The sequence below is a fragment of the Pyxicephalus adspersus genome, chromosome 7 (genome assembly GCF_032062135.1).
Source record: "Pyxicephalus adspersus chromosome 7, UCB_Pads_2.0, whole genome shotgun sequence".
Taxonomy (NCBI): Eukaryota; Metazoa; Chordata; class Amphibia; order Anura; family Pyxicephalidae; genus Pyxicephalus; species Pyxicephalus adspersus.
In genome coordinates, this window is record NC_092864.1 from 51,620,160 (window position 1) to 51,631,188 (window position 11,029).

Consider the following 11,029-nt stretch of genomic DNA (forward strand, 5'->3'; position numbering starts at 1 on the left):
GGGTATTAGTGGTATATGTAACTTACTTCCATTCAACAAATTCTAAATTATTCAACTTACTTAGACTTTTGTCTAACATTGAGGGCGTTACCTATGGCATGTCCCTAGTTTGTTAAGGCACCTCAAATCTTTAGACCTTGAAAAGGAGCATTGATTATTAGAAGAGCTTGTTAAATAATAAAATCTAATTATGCTTTCCTTTTATCCATGAATTGATCATCTCTATTTGATTGTTGTGGACTGGATGCATGGCAGCTAATATAATAAAAACTGAAATGTTGCTGTAGTTACCAATAATTACTCAGTTTTGTGCCTATCACTGGTGAGGTATAATGAAGAAAATTTTCAATAGCCACAAAAGCGATATAAATCCACTTTCTGAGCACCAAATGCCTTTGAAAATACAGTTATTTTAGAAAAGTTGAAGGATGTAGGATTCCAGCAGAAAACTACAGGTGGGAACAGATATGAGGCCAATCACCCTGCACCAAGGGAGCAGCATGTCTAGTCCTGATACAGGAAGCTCCTGCACAGTTTCACACTTGATTATGGCACAACTTTTCAAGAAATGTACAAAGCACACAACAATTTAAGTAAGAATACACACCTCTTATAATTTTATTTTTAACATTAGGAATGGTACAACTGGTTTGTAGATCTTCTATGTATTTTTGTGCAGAGCTGTCATGTTTTGACTTGGTCTTAGATTTACCCAATTTCTAATTTAAAAGAATTTTTGTGTGAAGATTTTTTAAAGTAAATCAATGGAATGCATTAGGTGTAATTATTCAAAATGTCTACAGATTGGAAAGCCAGTTTGAAACAATCTTGTTGCATTGAGCTGCTAACAGGTTAAAAAATATTTTTTTCAAAACAAGAACTAGGTAAGCGGTTGGACACATGGATTTTCCCACAAACATTTGGAGCCATGAGTTGGCCAAGAAGCTGAGATTTATGTGTTCTTGTGCTCAGAATATAACATTTAAAATTTTATGTATTAACAATCTTTGTTCCCACTAGCATGTTGTTTTAATGCAGTGCATGAGCAACTTACATCATAACATGTTGGCAGGCTGGGTATTAAATTAATTCCCAACACACCTTACCAACACACTGCAGGGCAACACGGGGCCATATATACCTGTGCACTGTCCTTTTATTAGCACACCATGCATTACATTTTTATGTGGTGTGGTGCATTGGACTGGCCTTTCAAATCGTCTGTTGTCTGCAGAGAATGGCAACGTGTGCGTTTTGAAAATCACAGCACACAGCCACTGTGAGAACAAGGCCTAAAAGAGCTTTGAAACTATCAAGTAGCTATCTAGCTGCATTTACTGTGAAAGTAGTTCACCATCAAAGGTCTTAACAAAGATTATGCTGTTTGTTTTTATCAGAAACCTGAGATTTTTCCTACCTAGACTTTAAAGCAAAAACCTGTTGTAAAATTCAGTGGTTTGAAGTTTAAAGTTGCATTTCTCCATATATATAGGCTACAAAGGCGAATAAAGACTTTTTTTTTGTTTTTGTTTTTGTTTTGTTTTTTGTTTTTTTCAAATGCTTTTAATGCCTATTTAGAACATATAATACCTGTGCATAGACTGGTAACAAGAATTCTGTTTTTCAACTTTAGAAGTCAATAATCGTCTAATACATATAAGATAAAATCTTACATTCTCAATACTCCTTGAAAGTTTTAGTTAATCACTCCCATACCTATTGATGAAGAGTAGATTATAGATGGGCAGTGTTGCAATTGGTGTAGTAAAGTCCCAATGTTTTTGGGCTTTTGATGAGCTAAATATATGAACCGCCCCTTAAGGTGCCTGCTAATCTCACCTGGTTTCAGATGCTGAAGTACACAATTTTTTTTCAAGGCCTTACACAATAGGAGCATGTTTGATTGATTGAGCACCTTACTTGAGTACTGTTAGATGCTGTAAATTTTATTGGTTAGTTTTTGTAACCAATAGTTACCAGTGGGTAATTGTCATGCTTTTAAAAGAAAGATATATTTACTGTGATTTAGAAATCTACTTATGTTTTTTTTTCACATTTACTGATACTTTAGGTAAATGTTTCATCTTGGCTTCTAATAATGCTGCATGGACATACATTTTTGTATCTCCTCATCTTTTCATTCCTAGGCCTGACCAGAGCAACCACGTTTTTTCACTGTGGTACTTTGATGAATCGTTTGCTACTCTTAAGTGGCTAAAGTGATTTGGCACATATGTACTGTTTTATTACAGCACAGGGACCAGTTCTTGTTATATGCCAAGCTAATCAGACAAAAAGCAAAATAAATAAGTGATCACCCAATTTTTTAATCGATGGAGGGCAGAGTCTGCAGCATGATCTGTGTTCTCTAGTGATTATTTCTGAACCTGAAGGGGTAAATCCCAATGTGCCTTTCTAACTACATAATGCTGTGATATTGTGTTTCTCAGCATTATACACCAGCAGATTCCATGATTATACCAACCAACTGTGACAAATATATGAATATGATCCATAGATTACGGTGTGAGTGCTATAAAGCATCAGTTCAAAAATGTATCCAACACGTAATGACATAATAAGTAATGTCCGTGAATGTTATACACATCCAATAATAGCAGAGCCTGCATGTGAAGAGCTAATTAGTAGCAGCTACTATTCATCCTCTGACATGTAGCACGGGATTACACACATTTACTGGATACACATACACCTCCCTCAAACTGAATAGTACAATGAGCAATGCACTGAGGACGAATTGCATACCTTGTCATATTTGAAGGAGGGACACCTTGGTTAGAGCAGTGTGCCATGGCAAAAATGAATGTGGTGTAAAGTGGCATGGTTAAATACAATTACTTCACAGTCTTCAGTCCTACCACCAAAATAATTCCTATTCAACTTACTGTACTGCCTCTCTTCTTTGACTCCTCAGAGTAGAAATACATGTACGCAGCACCGGAATTCTGCAACTGAAACAGTCTCCTATGGTCTGTCCTTCTAAGGCATAGGTAGTGTCTATGGGCAACCCCATATTGCCTATCACTGCTGACTGAATTGAGAGTCTTGTATCTGGACTTCTGTGTGCTGCACAATAATAAGGGGTCTGGCACCCACTCCTAGAAAACGTACAAAAATAATTACTTTTATTTTGGGGCCATAATACCTTATGTGTACTATCACATAACTTGAAAGCTGCAGATTAGTGACAGGATTATGTGGCCAGTGGTTTGTTTTACTGATATTTCCAAAGCAGAAATCTATTCTGTCTAAAACACAAGCCAGCATTCTCGAGCTGTTTTCACTCCTTCTCCTCCCTCACCTTAAGCTACTGTACAGTTCTGTCTTGACTTTTCTGCTGTATGATGACTTGTAAGCATGTGGACCAAGTGAGAGTATATGGGAAGAAAATGGCAGAGCCATTGTCCACTGGTGCAAATTATTGCCTGTGGCCCACCACAATGTTAGGTGCTGGAATGGTTGGGATGCCTTTTTAATAAGCTTCTTCAGTGACACTTGGTATTATTGGCGTTGGAAATCCACAAGATTACATTGACATTTACTGAGGAGGCACTATTGTCCTACTTCAAAATCTTTATAGTAAAACTGTGGCCAGGCATTAAAGCATTCATACAATGTAAATGAACTTTAAAACTACCCTCAATGATTTCTGTATCTGCAGGCACTGTGGTGTAATTAATCACCAAGATCCTACCTTAGACAGATGCAGACCTCTCTGAACAGCTTACAGTACCTGCTGTTTGTTTAAATGCAAAGGCTGGCAAGCATCTAAGTCATTGCTGCCAGAGGAAGGTGGAAGGAGTTATGATTTCAGTACCTCTGTGATCATTAAGTATTTTTACAGTACATGCAGCTTCGGCAGTCATTAAAGGCTTATTTATAAATAATTTACTATGTGCTTAACCCCCTATTTGTAAAATAAAATTAACCAGGCTATATACATTTAAGTATACATTCTCAACAAATTGTAAATGAGTTGCATGTCCCCAATAACCTCTTTAGCTGCCTGCACTGTGGAGCAATGCAATAATATATTTGTGCTTGTGATTTTTAATCACATCAAAAAATAAACTTTTGCCTGGTTTAAAGACTAAGCCCATATGAAACTAATATTTCAGATTATAATAGAATATATTATAATATATATTATAATATTATTATAAAAGATATAATAGGGCACTGGTGTATACAGGTGAACTATCCATTTTTGGAATGGAACTATCATCCCTCATTATTTATTAGAGCTCTGTGATAGGTGATTTTAAATGAGGTGAACCTCATGGTGGAGAATACCAAACCATTGTCATGGCTTCAGCAAGGACAAAAGAGAGCTATTGGGAAATATCTAGCCATCAGGCTCAATGAGAGATATAAGAATGCTGAAGTGTCCCCCTAAAAGCCAAGTAATAATTTTTTATGGACTTTTTCTTTATTCAGATTGCATTGGGGTCTCGGTGATTTGAATCTTTTAAGGCAGGCATCATGAGAAACTCCAGTGTGTGCTGCCTTTTAAGGACAGTTACTGCCCTGCCTCAGAGTTTTTACCAGTTGGGAAATGCTTGTTTCTATTAGATGTGTTAAACTACACTGAAACTGTTGCATTGACATATGTTATTGGTGGAAGCAGAGCCCCTAATTTTCAGGTTTATGGATTTCTACAGCACAATGCTGGTTTTAGGGCCAAGCTCAACCTTCATGCAGTTCCCCACTGTCTCTTCAATAACACCAAGAACTATAAATCACTTAAATATATATTTACCTGTAATGAGAGAATCAGGTGGCTGTCATCTTCCCGCCTGGTAAAAAAACTAGTGCCTGCTCTTGGCCTATGTCTGAGACAGTGAGCTTTTCTGAAAATGACTTCTTGTCAGAGCCTTTAAATGTTGATGACAAAATGTTTCTGGGCATCATGCTGACCATCATGTTGAAAAGGACTGCTAGAAAACGTTATTGTAAACCCAATAAGTAAAAATCACATATAAACTCATTAATATAAACCAAGATTGGTTTGCCCTGAAAATGTCATTAAAAAGAGAATTTAGATTTTCTTGGGTCACACCGCTAGATGTAGCTGTGTGCTCATATAAAGAGTATAACAATCTCTTGCCTTCTGAGATGTTATTAGTGTGTTACACAATCTACATGAGGATGGGGTGCCATCTGTTGGTGACCAACAATACACAAATGATCATTTAAGAGTGACCCATTAAAACCAACTCAAAAGTACAAAAAACCTAATCCTGTAAAATGAATGGGGGTATAACAGCCTGTTTTGAGTTTTTTCCCCCTTTTCAATAAATGTTATAAAAATAATACACCATAAATGTATTTATTCCTATTAATTTTACTGGTATTTCAGTTGAATGCAATCTTGAATTTTTATCAGTGAAGGTCACATTTTGTGCCTTTATACTTCAATCAGTATGTTTCCTGTTTCCTCAGGGAAAAGTAGGTACCTTGGTTTAAATTTGAATGAGTTTATATTTGATTATAAAGCAATGTGTATATAATTGCATATATATGCAATATAATTGCAAAAGATTGGTTTTAAACTGCAACTTTCATTTGAACAAATTTTAGTCACTTATTGTTAAAGGTTGACAATCCTTTTTTCGTCTATTAGTTTCTATCCTGCATTGCCACCTTTACATAGGATTCCAGTAGAAATTATAAACAGCTGTTCCTACACTCATTGCCCAGACAAGTTCCGCCGTAGTCCTTTTCAGAAAGCCCACTGAGCATTAACGTGAAGCTGCTACTAGAGCAAGTGTATTTTAGACATGCAGCTAAAAGAGGGACCACGAACTCGACAACACTAAAATGTTAAAAAAAAGGGGAATGCAGTATTTTGTATGAAAAACTTGACAAAAGGTTTATGATGCACAGTGCTTTAGCAAACTAAATTTCACTCATTTAGTAGCCCACTTTAACAGCAGCATCTTTCATGTTTTTGCCCTGATATATCTCCTCAATTGCAATGACGCCTCTTGAGTGTATTTTTGGAAAACCTCTGTATAATGAGTCTGTAAAGGACAGCATGATGTCTAAAGGATAATTTAGTGGAAAAATGTATGAGAGAATGTGCAAATGGTAACTCAACAGTGGTCTTGTAAAGGTGCAACAATCCTTTTGAAGACTGAGTGCAATACTGGTTTGTAGTCTGTACATTAAAATCGTCTCTAAATGAAAAAATACAATGAAATAGAAGATACGCTATGGATGGATAGATGTTTATCTTTGCATATAAAAAAACAAAAAAAGCTGTCTATGTTGTGATGAACTAAAAGAGTATTTTAAGAGACCGTTCCTGTAAAAATAAGTGGTGTGGTTAAGTTATAACTGTAATATAAGAAGGCATGAAGACTTTACCATCACTGTGTATTGTATTTATTTTATTAAATACATTTACAATAAGTTATTTAGGCTCCTGCCACATGCTTATTTTGTCTTAATCTATGTTCTGTTATACTTACATTTGTTATATGGTAACTTTTCATTAAAGTCACACTGTCCTATGCATACAGGGATGTCTGGTATAGATACAATTTACAATATATTATCTATTTCTTGTATAAATGTGGATTGCCTTTTTTAATAATGTGTTCAGCATTGACATGCAACATAACCCCCTGTTATAAAACAAAAAACAGCTTTGTTATGGTGTCCCTGTGCCTCTTGGAGGACCTTGAAGATAAGAAAGTTTTTCCCAGTTTGTAGTCAATTCCTATCTTCCGTCATAAAGCAATTCTGATCCAGAATATTATTAAGCTTCCATGATGCAATAGGTTATTTCCTGAACACATTGTACTGCTATTAACCATGATGAGGAAGACACACAATATAAAAGGGTTTCAAGTACTAGACTGCATACATTTTAGCTGAGTATATCTAGTGTTAGAAGACATCCTGCTCTTTTTTTAGACTTAAATATTTGTGGTGGCAATTTTTGGAAGTCATTTACAATCAAGCAATTCAGCTTTCACCAAACCATGTACATACTAGCTTGAGGGTATTGTACAGGTTGCCCAAAAACTAAAGACTGACATTACAAGCAACATTTGGACCTGCGTACAAAAATCTACTTTCTCACAAGATCTTTTGGCTTATCTTCTTCCTAAAACCCAAACACCTGTGTAATATTAAGTAACTCCCACATGTGCAGCCAAAGCAGTCCTGACCTGTTTAGACATGGAACCCGGAAGACCTCGGAAGCTGTTGTTAGGTATCTGGCACCAAGACGCCATGCGTAGATCCTGTAAGATGATCTTCCTTTGCTGAACTGTTTATTTCCCATAATGCATCCTGATGTCATCAAGCTATACAATGGACACAAGTGACAATTCACATGATTTAAAAGAAAATGGGATTCATTTGACTAGGCCACATTTTCCCATAACTATGGTCCATTTCTGACACTTGGAAGCTTATTGTGGGCAAATTTGGCAGTGCATAGAAATAAGCATGGGCACTCTACTTGGTCTGTGTCTGTGACCTTTTATCATGGCCAACAATAAGTTTTCCAGCAGTGTATGCTACAGTAACTCCTATTTGGCATACTGAAAAATAGGTTTGTCTTCCCTTCCCCTCAAAAACAGATGAACCACCCATGTCCCTGATGCAGATTCACTGGTTCTAGACCACAGAGTATGCAATCTGTAAACGCTATGTTCATCATGTATTTACTTTTAAATTCAGTAAGTAAAAAAAGAATCTCCAAAATCAAACCAAGTAATCTATCTATGAAGCTGTGAATGTGAGTTTCAATAACCATTTTTTGGTAGTGAATCACTTAAAACACATTAATCTCTACAGACCAGATTCAGCTTCTCTTAATAGAAGGTACAGTGAGCGTGACCTTCCTCTTTATCCTTCCAGGTTCTGCTCACGTCACCCAATTTTTCAAGTGACGTGTTCCTGAAAGTGTAAAAAACAAAATCTCACTGCGCATGTGTGACGGAGCAGCCCACAGCCTTCTGGGATTTGCATTAAACAGCTGTGAGCCACCCTTTTATGTAAAGTTAAAAATATGGTGATAGATCTGCTTAGAGCATTTGAATTTCTAGGGGGGTGTGAGGGATGTTGGCAAAGTGGTGGTGTCAGTTGAAGGGGGCCTGAAAAGCAGGCAATATGAAGATAGATTCAGGCAGGAAAAAAAAAGAATATTCTGGATAAAACGGTAGGATCAGACACAATGTAGCGTGCTGATGGAGTGGCATTTACGTACAACCTATGATTATAGATAAGTAAATCATTCGACATTTGATTCAACAAACTCGCCTGAAATTCAGTTTGATTGGAATTTTGCGCCAGTTACATTAGAAATGGATAGGCATCCTTATCCTCCCGGTAGGAACACATGGAACATAACAGTATACCGGAGAGAGGGAAACGATAAAGGGGAAAGGAAGGAAAAAAAAGAGAGGACTAAAGAGAAAGAGATGGAAATATCCAAATAACCAAAAGGGGAAGAGATAAAGGTAGGGTAAAATGTACAAAAAAATCTAACTAAAAGTCTAATCTAACAGTAAAAGGAGAGGCTACCTCACCTGTAATTCAATTATGTACCTTAACTATAGTGGACAGAGTGGCCCTTAACATTCTTTAAAATCACCTAGAAGGTCATACTTTTTTTCAGTACCTTGAAACTCCTGCCAGTAAAACTATGTTTAATAGAAGACAGCTGCCCTATTATGAAGGCTCCATGTGAGATCCTCCATCAACATTATTTTATTCTCATACCCCGATTAGGTCAAAGAGAACATCTTGTAATGATTGTAGCAGCTACTCTGATCCTCCCTGTTTCTGGATTGGATGAATGCAAAGAAACAATTCAAAAAGAACCTCTCATTGTGTTCAGCAGGAGCAGCCAAGGACAACTGTCCTTGTCTGAACTCTTGGATGATTGACTAAACACATGTAAGCAATGACGTAAGCTGCATTCATGTAGGCGGAGCACCTGTTATTGAATTTAGCTGAGACAGCTTATTTGGCAATACAAAATCCAGGAGGACCTTTTATGAGTAGTAGAAGGGGCAGACACACACTCTCAATACCTCCATTTCTTGCCCAAGATGGTCTCAAGCCTATTAAGGGTTTTGCTCATTGAAAAAAAACAGGGAGCTGTAGATTTTTTATTTTGGATTTAAAGAAAAAATTGAATATTAGATTTGATGTTTTCATTCAAGCGAAGTCAACTAACGAGTGGACATAAATCACAAATTTCACAAACAAGAGTAATCAAAAAATAAGGGGGGAAAATAAATAAATTGAAAGGGTGAAGAAGAGGAAAAAGGGGGGAGGGTGTAGAAGCTCACTACAACAAGGATGAAGGTCAAGAGTTACAGAGATCCATCTGTCACGCACTGAGAGACACGGCCACTAGGGGGTGCTGTGGCTTGCATGGAGGTGGTGTGAGCCCTGAGAAGGGCCAAGGCACAGAGTCTAAGCAGTAACCAGGTTTTCTCCAAAGCCTCTGAAGGTGAGGATGTTGTGCTGCTGGTTACTGCAAGGTTGCGGTCTAAATCACAAAGCAGAAGGATAGTTGAGGAAGGCTGGGGTCGAGGCATGCAGCAAGCAAGGGAGGTCAGGTCACACACAAGGGGTCAGTTACCAGCGATCCAGGAGACAGACACCAGGGACACGGGCCACTGGGGACACAGGGAAGATAGGAGACACTGGAGGCAACAGGAGGTACAGGTGATGTGATATCCACAGACCGACAGGAACACTGGAACAGCACAGGGAAATTGGCTGGGAACCAACAGACTGGTCAACGAGGGGTTAACACAGCTGGACAAGGGAAATGCTGGATAAGGCCACAGGTGAACAGGAAATAGCTCAATGGAACTAGGGCTCGGCACAATGGAGATACATTGCACGAACACTGAGTGCACTGTGTGAGCTAGCTAACTAGCCATAAATAGTTAGGAGGCTATTTTCTGATTGGCCAGTGGATTGGACGGAATTGATAAAACTTGGAAACAGAGGCACGTCCAGTGTCAGAACTGCCCGTATGTGCAAGAGGGAGGCTTCTCCGCTTTAGTGAGGAGGAGGTAAGTGTGACACCATTTCAAACTTGTGGAACATGAAGATGCAGACGAGCTTGTCATTGACTTTAAACTAATTCAGTTTGGAATAAAGGAATAGTATTCCAGTATTTATGGTTGAAGATTTCCAGGCCTTAGCAAGGGTAATGCGAGCTGCAACCAGGATGTATCCGATCAGACTCTTAGTGGGCTTAGGTAATGAAGAGTCAATCCAATAACTAGAGCTCGTTCTGGAGTGGACGTGATCATTAATTGCAAAACAGTGGAAATCAAGGAAGAAACTTGAGCTCTCGGACATGACCACCAAATATGCTTCAAGCAATCTAAAGCACACTAGGGAGAGAGAAAGGTTGTCCCGGAGGAGGATTTCCAGTCAGATTTTATCTAGGTAAATATTCTGTGCTCATCAATATCTAACTTTAGGCAAAGTCTGTGTATGATGTCTTTTCTTGTCTTAGACACAGAATTTGTTTAGCACCCTATCAGCATCGCAAAATATTGCCATATGGGAGAGACAGGAAGAATGGTCATAGGGGAAGATGTTATTTGTATATAGAACATGCAACGTTTTTGGCTATGGTCACTCAGAACCCTTTTCTACTTTTATATGTGAGCAACGTGGAAATTCACATGCAGCCTTTTTTATGGACTGTGGCTTTTCTCCCAAGAATTTCACTCAATGTGAAGCATGGCATCCAGCCATGGCTCCTTTCCAAACAAGTGAAGCTGTTTAAATATTTTGCTTAATGTCAGCCTAAAATGCTGCCTCTGGATCTAGCAGTCTAGTGAAACATGTGTTAATCAATTTGTTCAAATTTTCAAATGACAGCCAACCATGAAAAAAATGAAATTGTTATGTATTTAATAGCTTGTTACCCATTATTAAAGAGCAACTGTGGACTAATGAGTCTTGCCTAGAATTGCTAATTGCAAAGATGTTTAGGTCTTGAAATACAGCCTAC